Source organism: Sebastes umbrosus, chromosome 6 (assembly GCF_015220745.1).
Source record: "Sebastes umbrosus isolate fSebUmb1 chromosome 6, fSebUmb1.pri, whole genome shotgun sequence".
Classification (NCBI taxonomy): Eukaryota; Metazoa; Chordata; class Actinopteri; order Perciformes; family Sebastidae; genus Sebastes; species Sebastes umbrosus.
In genome coordinates this window covers 20,620,211-20,642,154 of record NC_051274.1, presented here as the reverse complement: position 1 = coordinate 20,642,154, position 21,944 = coordinate 20,620,211, and the positions used below count along the sequence as shown (strand labels likewise).

The following is a 21,944-nucleotide window of genomic DNA, read 5'->3' as shown; positions in this document are numbered from 1 at the left end:
TGCAAGAGTTCTGTTCCCAGCTAATGTTACCGTGGTGGATGCTGGAGGCTGCGACTGCGTCAAAGAGCACTTAAAACATGCTCAGCCACATTTCTGATCCCTCACCATGCCTCGCTACCCCTCCCTCCTCCATCAACCCCTCCTCCTCCTCCTCCTCCTCCATCCCCCCTCGTTCCCCATGGAAGAAAACTGGGCAACATCTGGCTGAGTTTATGAGAGGGAGAGAAAGAGAGAAAGAGAGAGAGAGAGAGAGAGAGAGAGAATTGGTAGACCATGAAAACTGGGGAGAATTCTTTCTTGGGCAGTGCAAGAGTCTATTGTTGTAGTTCCCATTTAGTGGCGGTGAAACTTTAATCTTGTGAAAATACCCATTGTTGCGCTCAATTTTACCAATAACACTGCCGATGTCAATGTTCACATTATTGTCTTTCTGATAAAACACATGTTGCAGTTCTTGTGAAAACAACTTTTATTCAAACAACAGAAACCAGCTGACCACCGCAAAACACTGTGGAGCGAGTCGAGGGGCGAATACTGTTACCCCCCAAACTTTCACAGTCATCACAATCATGACAGCAGCATGAAACCACACACACACACACGCACACGCACACACACGCACACATGCACACATGCTGTACAAAAACTGTACATGTTAGGTAAGGGCCAAATGGAAATGCTGTTATACTGTTGAAAACACAACACTGCACATTATCAGCAACCTCCAGTACAGTGAAAAAGAGTAATGACACAGTGCTTTTTAAAATGCAAGTCACTTCAGATTCACAGGATCAACAAATAAGACGACAAAATAATACATCACTCATCGGCATAATAAGTCACGCACAGCTGTTAAAACTTCCTAAAAAGAAGAAGAGTGGCACTCAAAATCGGATGTAGAAAAGCTAACAGAACATGATAGTGGTTCATTAAACAAACGCACAGCAGGCTAAAAGAACACAAGGAGAAATGTATAAACAGACTGTTCTTACAGTAAAGCTGGCTGATTTGAGGTCAGCCGTGTTTCCTTCCCCTGTTAATAAGGGTCCTGATTTTTTTAGGGAAGGTGCAAGCTGATCCTCAAACTGGCATCTTTAAGCCCAAATTCACCCTTTTTTCTTGTTGATCTCTCAGCAGGAAGTGGGAGATAGTCAAAGAAATGAGTAAGCAGGGCGGTTTAGTTCGAGTGATTCGGATGCAGTCCCATTTTCAGTCATTTGTTTCAGCAGATGGGGTTGTCTCCTTTGGCACGGTACATTGAGAAGGTTTCTGTGGATCGAGGATTTTGAGGTCCATGTTGTTATATTTACAAAAGTCGGATATTTAGCTGCAGAAGTAAACACATTCATGCCATCATAAACCGGTCCAGGATTGGCATGGGTTTACGGCTAGTTCCACTGGCTCAGCTTAGCCGCACCAGTAGTCGACAGTGGTGGAGTGATTGCCGGTTGATGTGAAGCCAGAGCTCTGTAGCACCGCAGTACTGTAAAATGAATCCAGCTCTCAGTCTATTGAAAACAGCTAGGGAAATGAAGGCCGCTTGCCAATACCTTGAAGCTCCACACTGATGACTGATGGTCCTGTGAGGGACATTCACCCACCCTCCGGGGGCCACTGCATTTGTCAGCTTGAAGGTGACATTCGTCGGTAAGACGGGGAGAATTTCTAACCGGCTGAACGCTGAGCTTGTCCACGATACATTGAAATGGTCCTGGAGTATGTGTTTATCTGTTTATATGTCTGTTTGTTGGTCATGATGGTGGGGAGGGTCAGTGTGTATACTTGCAGGTGTAGCTCTTGAACCTCTTGGCTCTACAAGTAGCTGTGGAAAGAAACATAATCAGTATGAGAGGTCAACCACAAAGAATGAAAAACAAATCCGCACAGGGATATGAAGATGCATCATCTAGCCAAGGATCTTATGCTTGATTTATACTCCTGCGGCTGTGCGCCTATGCGTCCTATGCGGGCAGGTGCACGCCAGGCATACATAGTACTGCTGCAGATTGCGCGTAGCGTGTAATTTCTTTTTGATTTGGACCCGCGGTTTTCAAATCTTTCGTCAGGCAGTCTTTGATTTGTTTGATAGACATGATTCAATAGTTCCATATAAGTTTAGGAATAGGATAAGCGGTTACAGATAATGCATGGATGGATGGACTCCATGGCTGGGGAAAAAAATGATGGGAGAGTTGGGATGATGAGGAGGAGCTCCTGTGCCTAGGATTAAGAAGGTTGTTGTTGTTGTAACGGATGTGAGGTACTTGTCTGGAAATCCCACCTCACGGCTCTGATGTCCATTCAAACTTCTGCGGCGTTCACGGTGCCTGGCGCGTAGTCACATTTTTCAGGAGGTGCACGATGCGTCTCTGCGAGCTCCGCAAACCATTTCTGCAGCTCTGTGGGAGCTCCACGCAAGCTTTTCCGCAGAAGTATAAATTAAGCATTAGGTTGTTTTTAACAAATTTCTCTCCTAAAAGGTGACATCATACAATTACATTGCATGGTAATGGACAAAGAGAACTCAGACACTCAGGTCCAGTGTAGATGTTTTGCTTTTTCTTAGCTTTAGGTTGACCATTTTCCTCCTCTAACTGTCTGGCGAGCCTCCAGAGGTCCTTAAGACTGCTCTAAATGCAGTTGGCAACAGCCCAGACATCAAGTGCTCATTAATAAAAAAAATAAAATAAAAAAAACTCTATCGCAGTGTGTCTGTTATTCAGGCCGCATAGCAGTCAGCAACAACTCACTTCTTTTCCTGAGGGTTAGGTTGTGGAAAAAAAAAAAGAAACAATGATGTATGTCTAGCTCGCTGGGGGCGCCTCATTGGCTGAGCAAACAGGCCCCAAAATAACTACCAATCACCGAAGACGTTATCATCAGTCACTCAGAGAGGGCAGAGTGATAGAACATTAATACAAACTGTGTTTGTTGGGGGGACTGGAGACGTTCACAGGTAACGTCGGGGGAGAATGTTGTGATAGAGATGATTTGACCTGAGTAATGATCCCGAAAATCTTAAATGTAAGTGGATTACCAGTATTTAAAGGTTAGGTTAGTGTGTTGTGTACAAAGAGGAATGTCAAATTGTATGGAATGTGTCCAGTTCTGCAGAGCTGCTCACACTCTTCCTGTCTCCCTCTGATTGGCCGCCAGGCAGAGAAGGACCATCCATTACAGCCAGGAGTAAATAAACACGCTCAGCAATTAAAGTGCCATCATTTGTTATGCAACACGGGGTGTGTATGTGTGTGTGTGTGTGTGTGTGTGTGTGTGTACACATAAACCCGCTTGCGTGCAAGTGTGACCATACATGTGTCTGCGCAAGTACATGCTCGCGTGTGTGAATCTGTGCATGTGTGTGTTGGACGCCATTCTCAGGTTTCTTTCGCCGTCGTCTGCACTTAAATTAATGATTTGGGGGCCAGAGAATCAACAAATATGGCCCCCGGCAGGGCATAATGGAGAGCACGACCTGCCTGTGGATGTGTTTGAAGACCGCTCCTCTTTCTTCTCTGTCAACACCTCACTACTTCCACACAACAGACGCATTCACTACACAAACTCACGTGTGACGCCTGCGTTCGTGTTGTTAATGAGGAAGTGTGTGTCGCTATGTGGTCACGAATGTGTGTACGCTTATCGGCGTGTGATTATTTTACATGTCAGCGTGTTGTGACGGAGTGTTAGAATCAGATGGAATTGGGTGTAAGTTCTGCATTTTTTGCAGTCGTGATTGTGCTCCTGCTTTAGGAACATGTGACAAAGCAAAGCATATTATATCAGCCAGGAAAGCTACAACCTCGCTGGCCTCGCTGGCCTCGACGGGCTGCTTAAAGACTTTTCAGCCCAAAGGTCATTGTCCACAATTTTCTGCATCATCAGCTGCTAAAGGCAGCAAAAAAGCCAGTTATTCACATATTGCACTGCACAAAGTTGTAAAAAAATCATTGTACACTCTTGTTTTTTCTAAGTATAACTCCAGCAGGGCGAGGTAGCACTGGTCGCAAATTTTTAAATAATTAGAATATGATTGAAAACAACTAAATGCACATTTGGTAAACACCCGTGGAGATTCTGTTTCTCAAAAAGACACTAGCGTTGTGCAGCAGTTTGGCTGCATAAGGAGTGTATGGGTAGGAATGTGATAAATTACACTGTAACATCCACACCGTGACCTGAATTTTCGCAGAAACGGCTACTTATAAAACTAAAACTTTCACACTTGACACTCACTCCAACAGATCAGGCGCAACCCTCCCATTATCATTTTGAGCCACTTCACTTAAAGTAGGTTTAGTGAGGGAGGGAGGGAGGGAGGGAGGGAGGGAGGGAAGGGGAGCACATGTGCTAATGGCTTTAGTCACACATATGAGCGTACATATTTCTGTGTCTCTTCTGAGGTAGTATAAGTACCGTTCTTTAAAATCAAACACGGCTGCGATACCAATGCATACTTTTCCTCCCTCTTACAGCCATCATCTCCCTCTAACTCCAATCAGCCATTCCTATCTTCTACTCCCTGCGTAACCCTCATCCTCCTCCCCACTCCTCCACTCTCAGTGTGCTTGATGGTGGGATCAGACGGGGTGAACGCTTTCTCATATTAATACTGCTTTAGCCTGCGTCTGGAGACAGGGAAATGATTGACTTATCAAAATTTGCAAATGCCCTCTGCAGGAACAGAGGTCTAGTTAAGGTGCAAAACTATTTCTACTGCCTGGTACCACTGTGTTAAATAAACATTTTGTTTGTCTATACATACACAAAGTCCTTGTAAGTGGATGGGTAATCCAAATGGTGCTGTAAGGTGTCTATTTTATTATTAGTCTACCTGTATTCCTCCACAAAATCTATACTACTCTGCTTTTCTGTCCGTCTTGGGTATCAAGCCAGACAGTCTGGATGTGAGCGGCTGAACCCCTTCTTGTCTTTAAGTGCTACTAATATAAACTGCCTCTTAAATGGATCCTTGCAGAGTTTTGGGACCACCAGTGTTAAAGTGCTGCTCATTCACGTGTCCTCTCACTCCAACAGAAAAAAGAGAAACGCACCAAATTCAATTAAGAGTACAAAGATTCGCAAACCCCACCTCACCTCACTCCACCAAGAGGAGAGACGTAAAACAAGTAACAAGAAGTGGTATGAAGGGGCAGATATTGGGGGTGAGATACAGGGAGAGAGATGTGACATCTCACTGTTCTGTCTGCATAGTCATCCATATTTATTTTTGTTGATATACATTGTGAACACATGATATTTCCTGTGGTCACATGCCGAGTATGTGACCACAGTAAATATCATGTTTCTGATAGGATGGTGTATTTAACCTCGGAAAAGAAGGTCAGAAGACAAGCAAGTTTTGACAAATCTCTGCTCTTATCATATGTCTGATTTATTGAATGCAGACCCTACGGTGTAATGGTGATTGAACATGCTCATTGATGGTAAAAAAAAGAAAGAAAGACATCATACAGAATGTCTATCGCTCCATTGCAAAGCAGTGTCTAAGGTAATACATTACGATAAAAAAAGCACTTAAAATTTGGTCCAGCTCCAATTAATTGATCTGAGGTGACACGTTCCCATGAGCTCAAAATTTAGGTTACATATTAAATGGATAAAAAAAAAAAAAAAGGATCTCTGTGCACATGCCCATCTGCTCATTTTGAAACCACAGCCCTTTAGAACCCATAAAAAATATGGCCCGTATCAAGCCACTCCAGGAAGAGCGAACATCTCCTCGGCAACAATTGCTTCAAGAGCTCGCCCCTTTCTTCCCCAAATTTCTCCTTTTTTCCCTCTCTTTCTTTTTTTTTTCTGCCTGACTTTTACAACTTCCTCCTGGTTGGGACTGCAGCTCTAACCCAAACAAAACTCCATTTTTTAGTTATTGGCCCTCATGGCATGTAATGGAGAATCAAGCTAATTATCCCTACAGCTGTTTTCACTTGCTTTTTATGTAAGCAATACCTGGCTGATCCAGAGAGCAACAGTGAGGCCCTTCTTAGCGCTCCAGGCCTCCAGGCCGGCTGGAATTAGAGAGCAAAATGCCAGGTTTTCCTCCCCCCGATGCTGCCCGTGTGTACCCCTGCACCCATCTCCCGGCACACAACCCGGCCCCGACGCAACCCCCTGCACACCCAAATCTTCCATCTCCACTCCCTCATACACCTCTCAAAAAACTCCCCCCTTTGATGTTAAACAAAGCTGCTCTTCAGTGAACGTCTGTATGACAAGCGCTCATTTTCCTCCACTGATGGTCCCTGGCAATTAATGAAGGAGGTGAGCTAGCGAGGGTGTGGCTCGGATTAACCATCTCCTGCTGTCAAAGGACTAGAAAGAGAGAGAGAGAGAGAGTGAGGGCAAAAAAAAGGAGGGAAGGAGGGAAAGAAAGACATGAGAGCAGGAGAGAGAGGGGGGGCAAAGAGTGAAAGAAAACAATCCCTCACAGGCTAATTACATAATTTCCTTCATATGAGCAAACACATGCTGGGTGAAAGCAAGTGTGAGCAAGCCTCACAGATGCCAGGCCAAGAGGTGAGACCTACTAACACAGTCTGCAACTGCTGCTCTCCAGCAATGGGCACAAAAGCACTGATCCAGATCTCAGAAGCAACATTTTTTTTCAGCTTTTGTGGGGTCCAAAACTTCAGTATTGATCCTGCCTTCTCCAGCAATCTCAGGTAAAGTGACTCTGTGCAGATAAACAACTGCTAGTGTAACGTTTCCCTCATTACAGTTCATTCCAAGCTGCAGCCAGAAAACCTGTTCAGTACAAACACCACTAGGTGGAGTTGACTGTTGATGAAAAAAACATATATCTCATGTATCAAACTCATTAAACTCCCACAGAGAGGCAGCGCGCAAGTGTAAGTGAGACAGACACCGTGCATGCTTCACATGTTTCTGAGCTTTCTTCCCGTTCAGACACCGCTTCACTAGCGTGCGTCGGCTATTTGTGTCTCCTCTAATTGACACCTGGTTTGAAATGAACAGAGACAGAGATGGAGAAAGACAGAGGGGGACTCTGGTAGCAATTTTAAAACTTCTACTGTATTATTTCAGCTAAATTATAGTAACGACTGTGCCAGCAACAAAAAGTAAAAGAGCAATCCCTCCCTTGAACTCTCTCCCTCTCCTTTTTTTTTTTGTCTCTAATCCTGTGAGGAATGATGGAGATCTCTCTGGAATGGTGATGAGTTTCCCCGAGTCTGTTCAAGGTGTGCCAATTTACAAATGATACGGGTGGAATCTGCAGTACCTTCTCCTGACTTGTTTTATGCAAGCACCCTGGCACACACTCACACATGTATGCATGTACGTATACTTGCGTTAAAAAAAAAGCAGTTCATGTGCATGAATATTGATGCACAAGCATCATAGAGGGAGATTAAAAAGAGTGTTTTTGGCGGGACATCGTCAAATTCATCACTTGGGGCAAAAAAGAAACTATGTTCATAAAAGTGCAAAATGTTCATGCAGGTCTAAAATACAGGTTTGCGCAACAACAATAAAAAAGGTGCATGGAATTCTCTCTGCTCCCAAATTCCTCTCTCCTCCTCCTCCCCCACCAATCTGTCTCTCTTGATCCGTCTCTCTTAGCGCTCACAAGTTCCTCTGACTAATCTCACTCATTTACTCTTTCAAGCTTTTTTTTTTTTTTTTGCCTTATCACAGGATTCTTTCTCTTTTCCTCTCTCTCGCTCTGAGCACAGTATGAGTGGCAGTGTTTATGTTATTGGGAGAAATGTCAAGAGCTCTACTGTGGGCCAGCTGCATGTGTGTGTCAAAGTCTGCCTGTGAGTGCCTGTATGGCTGTGTATACAACCCACCATTGCACCTATTTTTCAGAGTAAGAATAGCTCGGGGAGCTTGTGTCCCGTAACAACACCTTGACCTGGAGCTACACCTCGAAGTGGAGCAGCGGCGGCTCGTCAGAAACCAGGCCGAATTGCCCTGAACGCGCCTGCATCCTGACACCAGCGCAGACCCAGCCAGGTTAGGGGGAGACAAGTGAAACCCGAGCCCACATTAAAGCACCTCCATCAGGTAGGAGATCAGGGGAGGCCTCCATGCTCTCGGTGTCTGCGGGGGTCCGGGCCTCTGAGGCCCTATCTCACCTCCATCTGGAAAGAGAATCTGAGGGTAGTCTGATGGTTCGATAAGAGGCCATGCCGACTGACACGGTAACAGCCTCTCACCCCCCATTCGCAAAAAACGGAGTGGATGCAAGTCTAGCTGCGGTGCACTCTCATGCGGGTTAGAAAGGGAGGGTGGAGGGCTGGGTGTGGGGGGGTGTGGGTGCATGGTGGCATTCATTTTGCTTTGAAGGTTTGACCCAGCACCCTGAGATGTGTGTAGAGGCGCTACGCTTACAGAAACAAGTTTATAGTGTAACATGTGCATCTAACAAACTAGAGCTGCAACGATTAATCAATTAGTTTTCAACTATTAAATTAATCAGCAATTATTTTGATCGTTGATTAATCGTTATGAGTCATTTTTTAAGAAAAAAACAGTCAAAATTCTCTGATTCCAGCTTCTTAAATGTGAATATTTTCTGGTTTCTTTACTCCTCTATAACAGTAAACTGAATATCTTTGAGTTGTGGACAAAACAATACATTTGAGGGGGTCATCTTGGGCTTTGGGAAACATTGATTTTTCCCCATTTTCAGACATTTTATAGACCAAACAACTAATCCATTAATCGAGAAAATAATCAACAAATGAATCGTTAGTTAGTTGCAGCCCTACATCAAACCCTTCTCTCGTGCTTTCTTTGCTCTTTGTGCTTCGAAGAGTCTACACACACACAAATGTGGGAAAAAGACATGAAGGACATTCATATTTTTGTTTTATAAGGGTGGAAAGTTTCCATGCCGGAGATACAGTGTGGGCTGGAGTGAAGACCTTATTCCTGAAAGATGGAAAAGAAGGACAGAGAGCCAGACAACGGGTGAAAGGCCTACTCTGCAAAAACAGCCATGTTACAAAAAAGTGTTTCTTCTCTGCTACCTTGCTTTCTTCCTTTTTTATATTTGTGTTTGTGCCTATTACACAAATACTGCTCTGCTTATTGCAGCAGCCACATCTCTGTTGTTTTCTAGGGTGCTATTAATGCTCCACCCGGCTCTTGATGTCTTCTCAAGATGAGACCAACTCCACTGACCCATCAGTCCTCACTCCTGACCCAACTAGTTGCTTCCTCTCTCTCTCTGCCCACAGACTCTGTTTCTCCATCTGTTCTTTATTGTCCATAGTTCAGTTCCCCCTCTTAACTGATTTGCCCTTCCACCATACCAGGCTGGAGACATAGACGCATCTTTTTTTCCTGTTCTATTTCTACAGCATAAAAAACGATATCTAAGACTGAGCACATAAACTTGACAGAATACAGACGACAAAAACTGCACTTCCCATTTTATAAATACCTGCGTGATGGGTGTACCACACATTTATAAGAAAAGGCTGATTACTGAGCTTCATCTGGGCCAATAGTGGATGTGTGCTTGCTATAAATGGGCATGGAGACAATGAAGCTGGAGCTCTGGATTTCCAATGGTCTGGTTTGGTCATCTCAGGTCTATTTGGGATCACTTGAACCAGTTAAGCAAATAAATGTGATCCTTCAGATCTCAATCTGCCCTGAAGGAAAAACAGGCTCACCTTTAGTAGGTGTGTGTTGGTGCGCGTATCTGCGCCTGTGCGTGTTTTCGCATGAATCTGTATCAATGTGTGTGTGCGGGACACTTATGTCAACAAAATCTGATAATAATGCCTAGTCAGTAGCTACAAGTATTTGAGGTAGACAAGTTCAGACGGAGATTTACACAGTCAGCGAAGATTTGTGTTTGGTCGTCAAACATGAGAGCCCCGGAACATCCGATGTTAATAATGTGTTCATTTATTCATCAATCCCACTTGGACGAGGGGTTAACGGATTTTATTTTGTTGGTTTATTCTCTCTTTAGTATGCGTGTGTCTCTTTCTTGCACATCATGGATAAGCAACGGCCTATTTTACTGCTCCATTCAACCAAACGCAAACTGTGTCTACAAGCAGGATCTGAGACAGAGTGACAAAGTCGAGGTGGATGTCAAGTGGAGTGAGTGTGTTTGTGCTAGCACAGCTGCACTGTGGTGCTTAATACTATTTAAGTCCGGTCTCAGGAAGAGCCAATCATGTTGTTGGCTGAGTCTGTTTGGTGCTCCTGGGGTCAGTATAGCCCCAGGACATGAGACACATAGGATATACGCTGTGGATAAATAGGGAGGCTTTCATAATGCCTGGTGGTCTGCTAGTGATTTCTACCTCAGTCTGACCTGTGTGTCTGTGTGTGAGAGAAGAAGGGGTGAAGAAACACTTTAAGAACATACTTAACAGCTACTTTTAAAGTTGCTATTTCTGTGGACATACTCTCTCAGAGGTGAGATGAACTGCAGGTAGCATGTGTTTAGTAACAAAAAAAAAAAAAAGCGTGAAGAGTAAAGAAAACATGAATGACCAGATTCCTGAAATAAATATAAATGTCACATCAAATGGAATGTTTTTGTGTTTCAATGTGTTCAACCTGTTCGCAGGAAAAGGCGTATTAATGTCACGATAATGCGCAAGGCATTTAGTGAGCAATAAGAACTCCTTTCTTGCTTTTCGTGTGTCATTTGTACGCCATGTAGTCTGTACTGACTGCAATGTAAACACATCAGCGTAAATATGCCGCACTCAGCGGGTGATGTAAAATAAAAAGGGAGAAAGACTGCTTATGGAGGGTGGGTGGGGAGGTGAATGGCTCCAACAAACACAGGACTTTCAACCAGGAGACCGCTTTTCGAGACTAGTGTTTTGATTTCCATTAGTATCTTACGTTGTTTCCATGCGTATTTTATAAGGCTGTCAATCGATTAAAATATTCAATCACAAATTTTTTATCTGTTCAAAATGTACCCTAAAGGGAGATTAGTCAAGTATTTAATACTCTTATCAACATGGGAGTGGGCAAATATGCTTGCGTTATGCAAATATATGTATATATTTATTATTGGAAATCAATTAACAACACAAAACGATGACAGCTATTGTCCAGAAACCTTCACAGTTACTGCATTTAGCATAAACAAAATGCTCAAATCATAACATGGCAAACTGCGGCCCAACAGGCAGCAACAGCTGTCAGTGTGTCAGTGTGCTGACTTGACTATGACTCTCCCCAAAACTGCATGTGATTATCATAAAGTGGGCATGTCTGGAAAGGGGAGACTTGTGGGTACCCATAGAACCCATTTTCATTCACATATCTTGAGGTCAGAGGTCAAGGGACCCCTTTGAAAATGGCCATGACAGTTTTCCCCGCAAAACTTTAGCGCAAGTTTGGAGCGTTATTTAGCCTCCTTCTCGACAAGCTAGTATGACATGGCTGGTACCAATGGATTCTATAGGTTTTCATATGGTACCAGTATTTTCACTCTAGCTTTAAAAATCAGCCCGTTACAACCTAAAAATTGCAAGTTGCGGTAAAACAAATTTGCGTTAACACATTATTATCACATTAAGTTGTATTTTACTTAGTTTACATACTTCTTAAGCCCAACCATGAAGTTTTTGCTAAACCTAATTAAGTGGTTTTGTTGCCTAAACATAACTGCGGACCTGACTGTAGTTTTGTGTTGCGTGGCGTACAAATGACGTCGCCTTCTCGTCAGACCGGGTTGATGTGTTTGTAGGAACTCCAGGCTGTGGGGTCCCACTGCCAGAAGGAAGAGGAGTGGAAAGGTGGATAATCAGAAAAGAGGGAAGGAGGAATGTTTTTTGGGGGAATTACCCAACTTTGCAGCCTCAGGGTGGAGAGATGAGGGTGTGTGGTAGGGAAGTGCGGGGGAGATAGAGAGAGGGGGAGAAACAGGCTATAGGGGTACCTGATAGCAGAGGGAGGCCCAAAACACACACATTTAACTGAAAAACAGTTAAGATATCTGCGCCAGTTACGATTCCTGAGACTCTGGGTGGCTAAAATCCTAAACATGTAAATTTGTCACTCTGACTCAAACCACCGACACTCCTTGTGAAGCCATCTTGAACCTTTAACGACCTTTTGGGAGCGCTCTGTACGACACTGTGGAAAGGCCCCGCCAGTGGAACTTAAAGGGAGATACTGCGGATCGTAAATAAGCATCGTAGAAAGCGACAGAGGTTTGGCTCTGGGCGCAGATAGAGAGTAAATAATTCTCATTAGTTTTGACAAAGCGACTCATAGTTTCGTGATATTTACTGCCGAAACACGCTGTACCCATTAAATAAGCGCTGATAGAGTCATCCACACTGACAGCGCTAGGGCTTGCTCTTAACTTTTAGTCTTGCTGTGGGATTAATGCAACAGGTTATGATGCACTGGCAAATACTCTACGTTGTTATGATTGCCAAAGATGATATAAAGTTGTGCTGGGACTGTAATGTCTCACCGTGTTTGTGAAAGTCTGTGATGTGGAATATTAATGTTCTGGCTAAATTAAGGATAACTTTTCAACTCTGGTTCATTTCACTCCGATAACTAAAACTCATGACGTGCTGTTCCAAATATTAGGACAGAAAAAATGGACTAGAATGACTTGTGGAAAAGAGATTTAGTGAAGTGTGTGTGCAGATTTCCAGAAACTCATAAAACTTGCAGTATGAAATGTTGAGGTGTGTGTTTGTTTGTGTGTGTCTTTGTGAGAAGTTGGTGCATTTTGTCTGGGTGGCACTGGGAATAGTATCGGCTTAAGGCTGAAAGAATTCAGGCCTCCCAAGCAAGGTCATGCGCTGATGTTTAGTAGGAGCTTTCTCAGGTCACAGACTGTGACTTTCAACTATCACTCACATTACCACACATCTTTGAGTGGTTCTGTTTAACTGGCATACCCCACGTCTCTCCCCCAGTTTGCTATAATGACAGGTGACAGCCGTCTCAGTCCACTTACCCAGTTGAAGGAGAAGTCAACCCAAAGAGTTGCTAGAAACGAAATGGACAATGCATAGTAGATCTGGTAGCCTACGGGAACTTTAGGTAGGGTACCATGAATTTAGATTTAACTTAAAAATGTCTAATTTGGAATTCCCCAATCATAATATTTCTGTATTTAAAAAAAAATAAGAATTACAAAGAAATCAACAGAAATGTGAGTTCCTAGATTTGGATTGATTCTAGCTTTTAATTTCCCCTAACATAAATTTATAAACACTTTGTGATAGATATGATATTAAAGTGGTTGGGCAGTGCACACAAACCTTAAAGGGATAAGGTCACATTTTTTCAAGCCCGTTTTAAGACAATACTCACATGTCCATGTGAACATTGAAACAGGTTTTACTTACTGTAATCATTATTCCTTGTCATACTGGCTGTTATAAGAGATCCTTTTTTAATATCTTTTTAGTACAAAATTCCTTGTTTGTGCTTTCCCAGACGGTGTTTCCTTGCTGAGCTTCAGTTGTACAGTAGTTGTTTTTTTTATATTGTCTTACATTTTTTTTGTATTGTATTATTTTACTATATTGCTACCTTTTAATTTCTCTTATTTTAATTTTTTATAAAAAGACTGTACCATTGGAGGATAACCATTTGATTTGTCTAACTCAGAGTACTGAAGTCGTATAAAAGCTGAATTTTAGAACATATTTTTGCACAGAAAGCAGACTGGATTTTATCCTCCATCACTTCCATTGGAAGTGCATTAGAAAAAGATCTCTTAAAACAGCCAGTATATGAACAGGAGGAATGATTCCAGCAAACATAACCTGTTTCAATGTTCATATGGGCACCTCACTGTTGTTTTAAGACAGACTTGAAAAATTGTAAACCTACCCTTTAAGAATGTGTCTTTTGAGTGAGATGCATAGCTATGTAAGATGATGTTTCTATGGCAACATAAGCCAGCTGAGTGGTAAATGTGCCCGGTGGTGGTTAAGCAAACAGGCATCGCTCCCTGAGGTGCCCTGGCCTCGCTATACCCACTGCTTAGCTTGGCATCATCTCTGCTGCACACTGTATAGTAAAGCTCCACACCACACTTCTGATTTCTACTCTTCTGGTCTACTAACTCTCCAATAAAAGAAACCGTATCATTCGCCCGTCCCTTCAACTCTGTTGTCGTCCTTTTAGGTCTGCAGCATGGACCATTTAGCATAGCACAGCTCACCACAATAGATTAGCATCAGCCCCTGTAACTGCCAGTACACATGTGTACAGTGTTTGTGTTACATGGGTAGTGTTTCACAAGGATAATTGCATTGTGTCTCTCCCCACCTGGGCTCTGACACATGTTCAACAGCTCAGACGGACACACCCAACCTAACACGCTAACATCAGACTGTCAGAGCACAGAGAGAAAGAGGGAACGGGGGCCCAGACACTTCCTTCGTCTCTCCTGTTATAGAGTTATAAAAGAGAGAGTCTGTGGTGTCATTTCTCACATCCATTAATACTCAGACATTCCTGAATGGACACAAACATGCAACAGCAACAAAAACGTCATGCACATCGTTGTATCGGGTCCAAAATCTCCTCCTAGAAGTATGCATAGCTGTCCTGTTTAATTTCATACCTGCATCTGCACATCTGTTCTTTAGTAACAGCATGGGTAACCTTGGCTTTGACTGCAGGACTCAGCGGCTTTTTGACTCCAGCCACGATTCAATGCAACGGCTTCGGCAGTAAATATTACAGAAAATCCCCTCCAATTTAAGATTTATGTACACTCGCAAGCACATTCATAGCTCATGTAAGGCAGGCAGCAAATGACAAAGACGGAACAAGACGGGGAGAATAAGAGAGAGCGAGAACAAGAGACAGACACAAGCAGTGATGTTTAAAAAAAAAAAAACGAGTGTAATAACAGTGGTTAAGGCCTTCTCTTTCATTGAGTAAATCTGGCCGGGGCTATTTCACACCGTAGGAATCTCCTGTCGACCAGATCAAAGGCTCGCCCAGAGACAGGGCTCGTACAGAGCGCGATGAACAGGTGACGCATGCACGCACGAACCCTCTACCACCAACACCACCAACACACATATTTGAATGAACACACAGTGAGATCAGAAAAGCAGAGAGTGACAGCTCCCTTTGTGTCTACATGAGCCTGTGGGGAAGTCTTTCTGAGGAACTACAAGAAAACCATACATCTATCATCTGAGCTTCGAAAACCACTTAAAGAGAGTCAATACAGGCTACACACACATACTAAGTATGCAGTGGGTATGACAAAGTACATTCAGACTTTACAAGTATGAGCGTGACATGTACCATATGAGTAGAACATTGATGAGACTAACACATGTACAGTGGACATCTCGCTACGAATGGTATAGGAAGCATGTGGGACTCGAACGCAGCCTCATGATGGATAGATCTAATATAAAGTGGGCCATATCCAGAGGGGGTGAACATAAGGCTATGTCATCACTGGCCCATCTCTCTCCATACCTTCCATCACTTTTCACTCCCTCCTATAAACAGCAGGATGGGGGGATACTGCAACTCCCACACACAAGGACGCACAAACACACACACACACACTCACAAGGACACGTGCACTTGCAGGAAAAACACACACACGGGGATTCAGGCATATGCGCAACACAGGCCTACTCGTTTAATTGCAGCAGAGTCCAGACATGCACAAAAACGCATGCATGCATATACACAATAACATTTTCACAAAGAGAAATTAATCCCGGGTGGTCTAAGAGGCAGCGATGTTTCCACTTGAGAAAGCTCTGGTTTTGAAATCACGCGATCCAGTATACATACTGGGTTCAAAATGCATTTTCACACACACACATACACATACACACAACTATCGAGCGATTTCCATGAAATAAAATAAAAGGGAAATAAATGTGTACAGTGGAGCTCGGAGACAGAAAACATGACTGCAGGGCTCCTGGGATACGCCAAACATTAAACACACCACCCTCTCTCTCTCTCTGCTATTCAGCCCGTATCAAGCAAAGATGCTGTGTTTAACATGGGAAGGTCCCACCTTAAACATGGCCATTACGGCCAATAGCTTTCGCTGTTTTTATAGAATATGAGAAGATTACACAGCACTATGACGGACCAATTACGTCCTTCACTAAAACACACCTCTGTACCAACAACTCCGTAATGATGATGGCTTAAACGTTTTCACCAATAGAGCCCTTTCAGCTGGCCCTGGCATTCACACACAAACACGCTCATGCTGGTATAGTTAAATACACACACATATAGGTACACACATGCATACGCAGCCACAGATGCTGACTGAGTCAAATTGAATCCTTGTGTTAAGTATATAGAGCATCCCTCTGCGCCACAAAGGGCTGTCTGTTTTTGTGTGTGTGTGTGTGTGTGTGTGTACGTTTATGTCATCCCCACGGGCCAACTTCTGCAATCAGGTCAAGGATTGCTTAGTATTGGAACTGAGGAAGAAAGAGAGGGAGACTAGAAGTGCCAGCCTTTCTCTCACATCTTACCCAACATCCTTTCTCCATCCCCCTCTCCACTCAAAACCTGTGTCACCTCTGACCCACGTCCAATTCACTACTGTCATTATGCAATTAACACCAATTAAGTCATTTGCCTGTAAGAATGTGTGTGTGTGTGTGTCCGCTATGTATGTACGTGCATGCTTGCGCGTATGTGCGTTAAGTATGTGGATGTGTGTGTACGCGCGTATGATAGGGCAATTACAGCAGCACAAGGGAGCCTTTTGGAAGCGGAGAGCACTGCAATCAACCAATCAGCCTTCAGATGGCTTTGACATGAAAAGAGAGCGTGGCCTCTGCTAACCCTGGGGGTCAGCCCCAATTTACTCTATTTACCCACTCAGGAATGACTCTGTGTGTGTGAAGAAGGAGACACAGAGAGGGTGGGGGGGGGAGAGGGAATGATGAATAGGTATGGAAATGTCTAAGTTGGTGAGTGGGAGCGAAATAGAAAAAGGGTAGAAGGGAAGGGAGGGAGGGATGAGGAGCCTTGGGGTTGTTGGGCAGGTGAATTGTAGCGGGTGAGGTAGGGGTGGGGGGGTTGAGTGGAGAGAAGGGGATGTGGGGAGAGGCCTTCAGGTTGTGTTTGCAAAGCTAAAAGGCCAGCAGTTGGAGCCCATTTGCTAACAATTTCCCCTTGGAGAGTGGCTCTACACACACACACACACACACCACACACTTTTCCTATTCTACCGAGCGCATATGAGGAATGACAACTTTACACTTGGCCGGAGCTATTAAACAGCGAGATGCTCCATCATGATAATAGGACTGTTTCTGCTAAACAAAAATGTAAAAAATTACTAATACAACAGCAAGGGATTATTAGATTACGCCAGTTTCTGTCAGTTGTTTGGATCCACCCTGTTTATAAAAACCACACTTTTACATGTTTTGCATGTTTTATCCCATTAACCACAAATTCTTTATACAAGTACAAATCATGTTTACATTACTGCTGACTGATTTTCCAAAGCATACCCTACGTTTTTGGATTGATTGTCGATCTAACGAGCAGCCATGTGATTTGAAAATGAAGTTGTGGATACTTAAAAATGTACTTGAGATAAGTAATCCATCTGTGAACATGATTATTATTTTGGCAAGTTGCATTAATGATTGTAATGCAGTTGGAAATTCAACTTGGTGATGTATTTGAGAGCACTCCAACAGTGTTCAACAATTCAGCTGCCAAAAGGCGCTGAATTCATGAGCTATGCTGTCAGAATATTAAACTAAAAAGACAAACAATAAGCACATAAAGGGGCTGTGAAAGGGTAATGCAAATGTTCCTGTTTCTCCCAATAAAACAAGTTGTTGTCTGGCAACCAATGCTAACATCTCAGAGCATACAAGTTTGTATGAATGAAAAGCATCCCTGGCAGCCTGGAGAAATTTTGTCTTGTGGTATTTTTGGAAAAATGGTTGGCATGGATTTAAAAAATATGTGCTTTGTAGTTTCTAGGATAAAACATGCAAAACCGCTGGTCTGCTCTTCTGTAACAGCTGGAACTCAACGGAAACCCACACACAAAGAAAGTTTGTTTCCTCGGTTACACTAGTCAACCTGTACTGATTTTACACTTGAAGAAGTCACTGTTTGTGTAGCTCTCGCTACAGAACTAAACCAACCCGCTTGATCAATAGCCCAGCTGTGAGGTCTGGTACCAGGGCTGGGCCGCAGAGCAGTGAGTAAAATACAACAGGACCAGTGAGCCCCTCATCACACCAAACAAGCTCCTGGCTACAGAACAAGGGGGAGGCAGAAAAACCAGAAACAGACAGAGAAACTTAAAGAGAAAAGAAAGGAGAAGTAAACACAGATGCTCAGTATTTCCAGCGCTCCTGGTCAATAATATCACATATCTGGCGAGAGGGACGCAGGTTATTCTATATCTATTGTGTGTGTGTGTGCGTGTGTATCGGAGCAAAACTGTCCTGCTACAGGGGTCTAATATGTGGACTGTAATCAGGACCACATGACTCTGCCACAGGAAGTCCTCCAGCAAAGGACAGGAAGCAGGAACACAAGGACCACATCATTAGTCTCGCTAGTCCCAAACCCCCACAGCCAATAGGAGCCTCAGACATGGTGGGAATGGGCGTGGTTGATGGTGTGTCCACGGGTGAGCACATGTACTATACATTTGTATTTGTGTGTGTGTGTGTGAAGCCTGCAGGCTGGTATTAATGACTTATTTGTTTACTGAGTCTAATGAGTCCAGGTTGTGTGTGTTTGGTCGAGTCAGAGCAGAACTCTGGAGCATGCTCGGGCCTACTGCCAGAATACCGGAGCTAAATAACTACAACACACACACACACACACACACACACACACAGATCCCCAGACAGAGAAGACAAATGAGAAACAAATGGTTCCATTGTATGGTATATACCTTGTCTCCCCTTCTGTCTTATGAGAGTGCAGTTTTGAAAATGGTCCGCCCAAAACACACACACACACACACACACCTCTCCAAAAACCCCATCGACAGCCCTCCTACCACATTCTCACCGCCCCTTCCTTCGCTGCTCTGCAACCCATCAAGACTAAAGAGGCTAATTTCTGTCGATGGCTTACAGGTGGCCAGTGCAAGGTGAACCACATCCACTCTGCTGGCCGACACACACACACACACACACACACACGCACACACACACACTTTGAAAAAAATACATGCCTCTAAAACCAACCCTTTTATAAACCCAATGCCAAACATCAAAGAGGGGAAACACACCTTAACACACCTCAAAGGCACCAGAGACACACAGCTACGCATGTGTGCAAACGCACGCCCCCGCACCCACACACACACATTAAAACATCCAAACTCAAACATATGCACGCTCGTAAACCTTAAAGCACGACAGATCTCCAACAAATGGTTTGAGGGTCAACCCTCGGCCTGCGACTATCTCATGTTTCCAAACGCCTTCCAGTGCCTTCATAAAAAAATCTTGTAACTGTTAAGAAATTTTCATGTTCAAGTTCCTCAAAGACATTTTTGCGGTGTTGCAAAAAAAAGTTCAAAATCAGCATCAATCTGAAAATGAGACTTGGAATCTTATCTTTAAAAGTTGCCTCTTGGAAATAGAAAATGCCTCAGCTGACAGCAACAATCTGCTGAGTGTGAGACGACTGTTACAAATGACAGCAATATCATGTGGAATGAGGTTCGCTCCAGCTCTAAGCTTTGTGTAATTCAGTTCCCACAATTTGCCCATTAGCTCTGAAATTTCATCACTCTTCCAAGCTTTGCACGTCGCCTTCAATATCTGTGTGCTGCATCAGCCAGAGTGTATCATCACACAGAGACACACACAGTTAGACACAATCTGTGGTGTATCTGAACGTAGTCATATTTTGTGAGCAGAAAAGAGACAGGTGAGCGTCTGAGCTCGAAGACAGGTGAACTAGGACAATGTGCCGTTACATTTCTCAGGTTATTTTAATGCTTTTTGATCATTCGCTCCCTCTCACATTCTTGGATATCCTTCTGTCTCTCTCTCAGTCATCTTATGAAGGTTAAAAAGCACGCTGCCAAATTACAAGACCAAGCTGAGAGATTGTGAGCTCAAACTCTTACATTCGTTCCAACCAGCAGAGGTGGGTGTGTGTGTGTGTGCGTGAGTGAGTGTGTGTGTGTGTGTACTTCTGCACATGCAGATTGGATTGCAGCTCTTTGAAGCCATGCCCTTGCCTTCATTAAACACAGTCCCAGAGCCTGGAACAACTTTCTGGGAATGTGTCGATAGCTTGCACAGACACACCAGAGCGCAAACACACGCACGCACACTGCACGCGCTGCAGTGCCAGTAAAAATGACCAGCTCTCTTTGAAGCCCGTGTCACTGTGCAAAGTGATAAGATGAAAGCTGATCATCCCCCTCAAAGAATCTTGCAAAGCCTCGAGTGAAACGCCGGGCCGACAAGCCCGCACCAAGGCCAGGAGGGCCCGACGGGTGCCAAGCTAACTGCTACATGCCACACTTATCAGCTGCTATCTGATTGGACGGCGATTGGGAGCTGCCACTTGGCAATTGCGGATTAAAAATGGACAAGCTCGTCTGACACAAAAAGGTCCTTTGAAGTCCTGTGGCACACATGGATTCCAGACCCAACCTGTAAATGGGGCGAGATTGAAAGAATGCTAGGTTTATTTTCAGCCACTTTAGAAGTACAGCGCCTCGTCACGCTACTGTGGGAAAAAAGAAAAGCATAGCAGCAACATTGTGGCGGTTGTTTGCCATCCCCTGCTGTTGGCTCGTCAATAGCGCGGTATTGCAATATTGCGGTTATTGTGACAGTCCTGCCTGCCTCGTGATGTCAACAGCCATAAATCTTCATGCGAACGAAGGTAAACCACACGCATTCTGATTTCATCTTCTCGACTACCAACACCAGCTGGCTCAGACTGGAACAGACTCAATCCAACATGGTTACGATTATCAGTGACACCAAAAATGTTCCTACAATCAACCATCCGTGTGTTACCATCTTTAGGAAAGCCCAGAAGAACCTAGAAGAGGCTGACACCTGAGAGCACAATCCTAGCTAAAAGACAGTTCACTCTCTCTATTGGTATACACACACACAAACAAACACACAAATGAGAGACAGGAAAGAGAGAGGACAAAGGAGATCGGGAGTGGGAAAGAGACGTTAGAGAAAAAAAAGAAAAGATACAGTGAAAGTCAGGAGGGGTAATCCCTGTTCCCTCCCTGTAAAGGCGTGCAGACCATGAAGGAATGGCCCGCTCACATGCGTTTAAAACAGGGGCTTATCCCAGCACTTTGATACACCTCTCTATAATTGCCTGTGTACATTTCTGTGTGTATGTTTAGAGCGTGTGACTGCGCAAGTGTACCATGTTGTCTTGTCTGTCAATCTTGCTCATTACGCCTAATCCCCGGGATGACACTCTCAATCCTCTCTGTCAACCTGGGCCTTTGCAGCAGCACTCAGGCGAGGAGCTGGGTTTAGCACTTGCTCACTCTCTCCGCACACACACACACATAAGCACGCACGCACACACTTGTCAGGTAACACCAAAGCGGATCACAAAGAGAAGAAAGCATTTTTGCTTGGCAAGAAAAGCAAACAACTATCCCACATCTGTATATGCGTGTGAGAATGCGAGAGAGTAAGGGGAGAGGGGGTGAGGGCAACGGAGAAAGAGAGAGAGACACACACAGTTACACACACACACACACACGCACACATCAGACACAAAGAAAGAGGAAATCAAGCAACACTTCCTGTGTTTGGAAATTCAAAACTGCCACAAAGCGATGATAGAGAATGACTACAAGGGAGCTTACACTGAACAGCAACGCAGTTTAAAACCCACATGAATATCTATAGCTATTCATTATTCTGTTGACTCCCCCCTTTTTCTTCCCATCTCTCCCCTTTCTCTCCTCTCTCCCTCTCATCTCT

The 21,944-nt window shown here is 44.0% G+C and overlaps 1 protein-coding gene across 6 annotated transcripts in view; it reads right to left on the bottom strand.

Moving 5' to 3' along the window:
• The window catches only part of LOC119489419 (ERC protein 2-like), a 184,098-nt gene that overhangs the window by 7,912 nt on the left and 154,242 nt on the right, over nucleotides 1-21,944 (bottom strand). For 5 of the 6 annotated variants that reach the window (XM_037771807.1, XM_037771802.1, XM_037771806.1 and 2 more), the window contains one exon: nucleotides 452-1,822. The gene's annotated coding sequence lies outside the window, so the exon portion shown is untranslated. Of the gene's footprint in view, nucleotides 1-451; nucleotides 1,823-21,944 lie in introns of those variants that run through there. The other variant, XR_005207175.1, reaches the window with a different exon arrangement.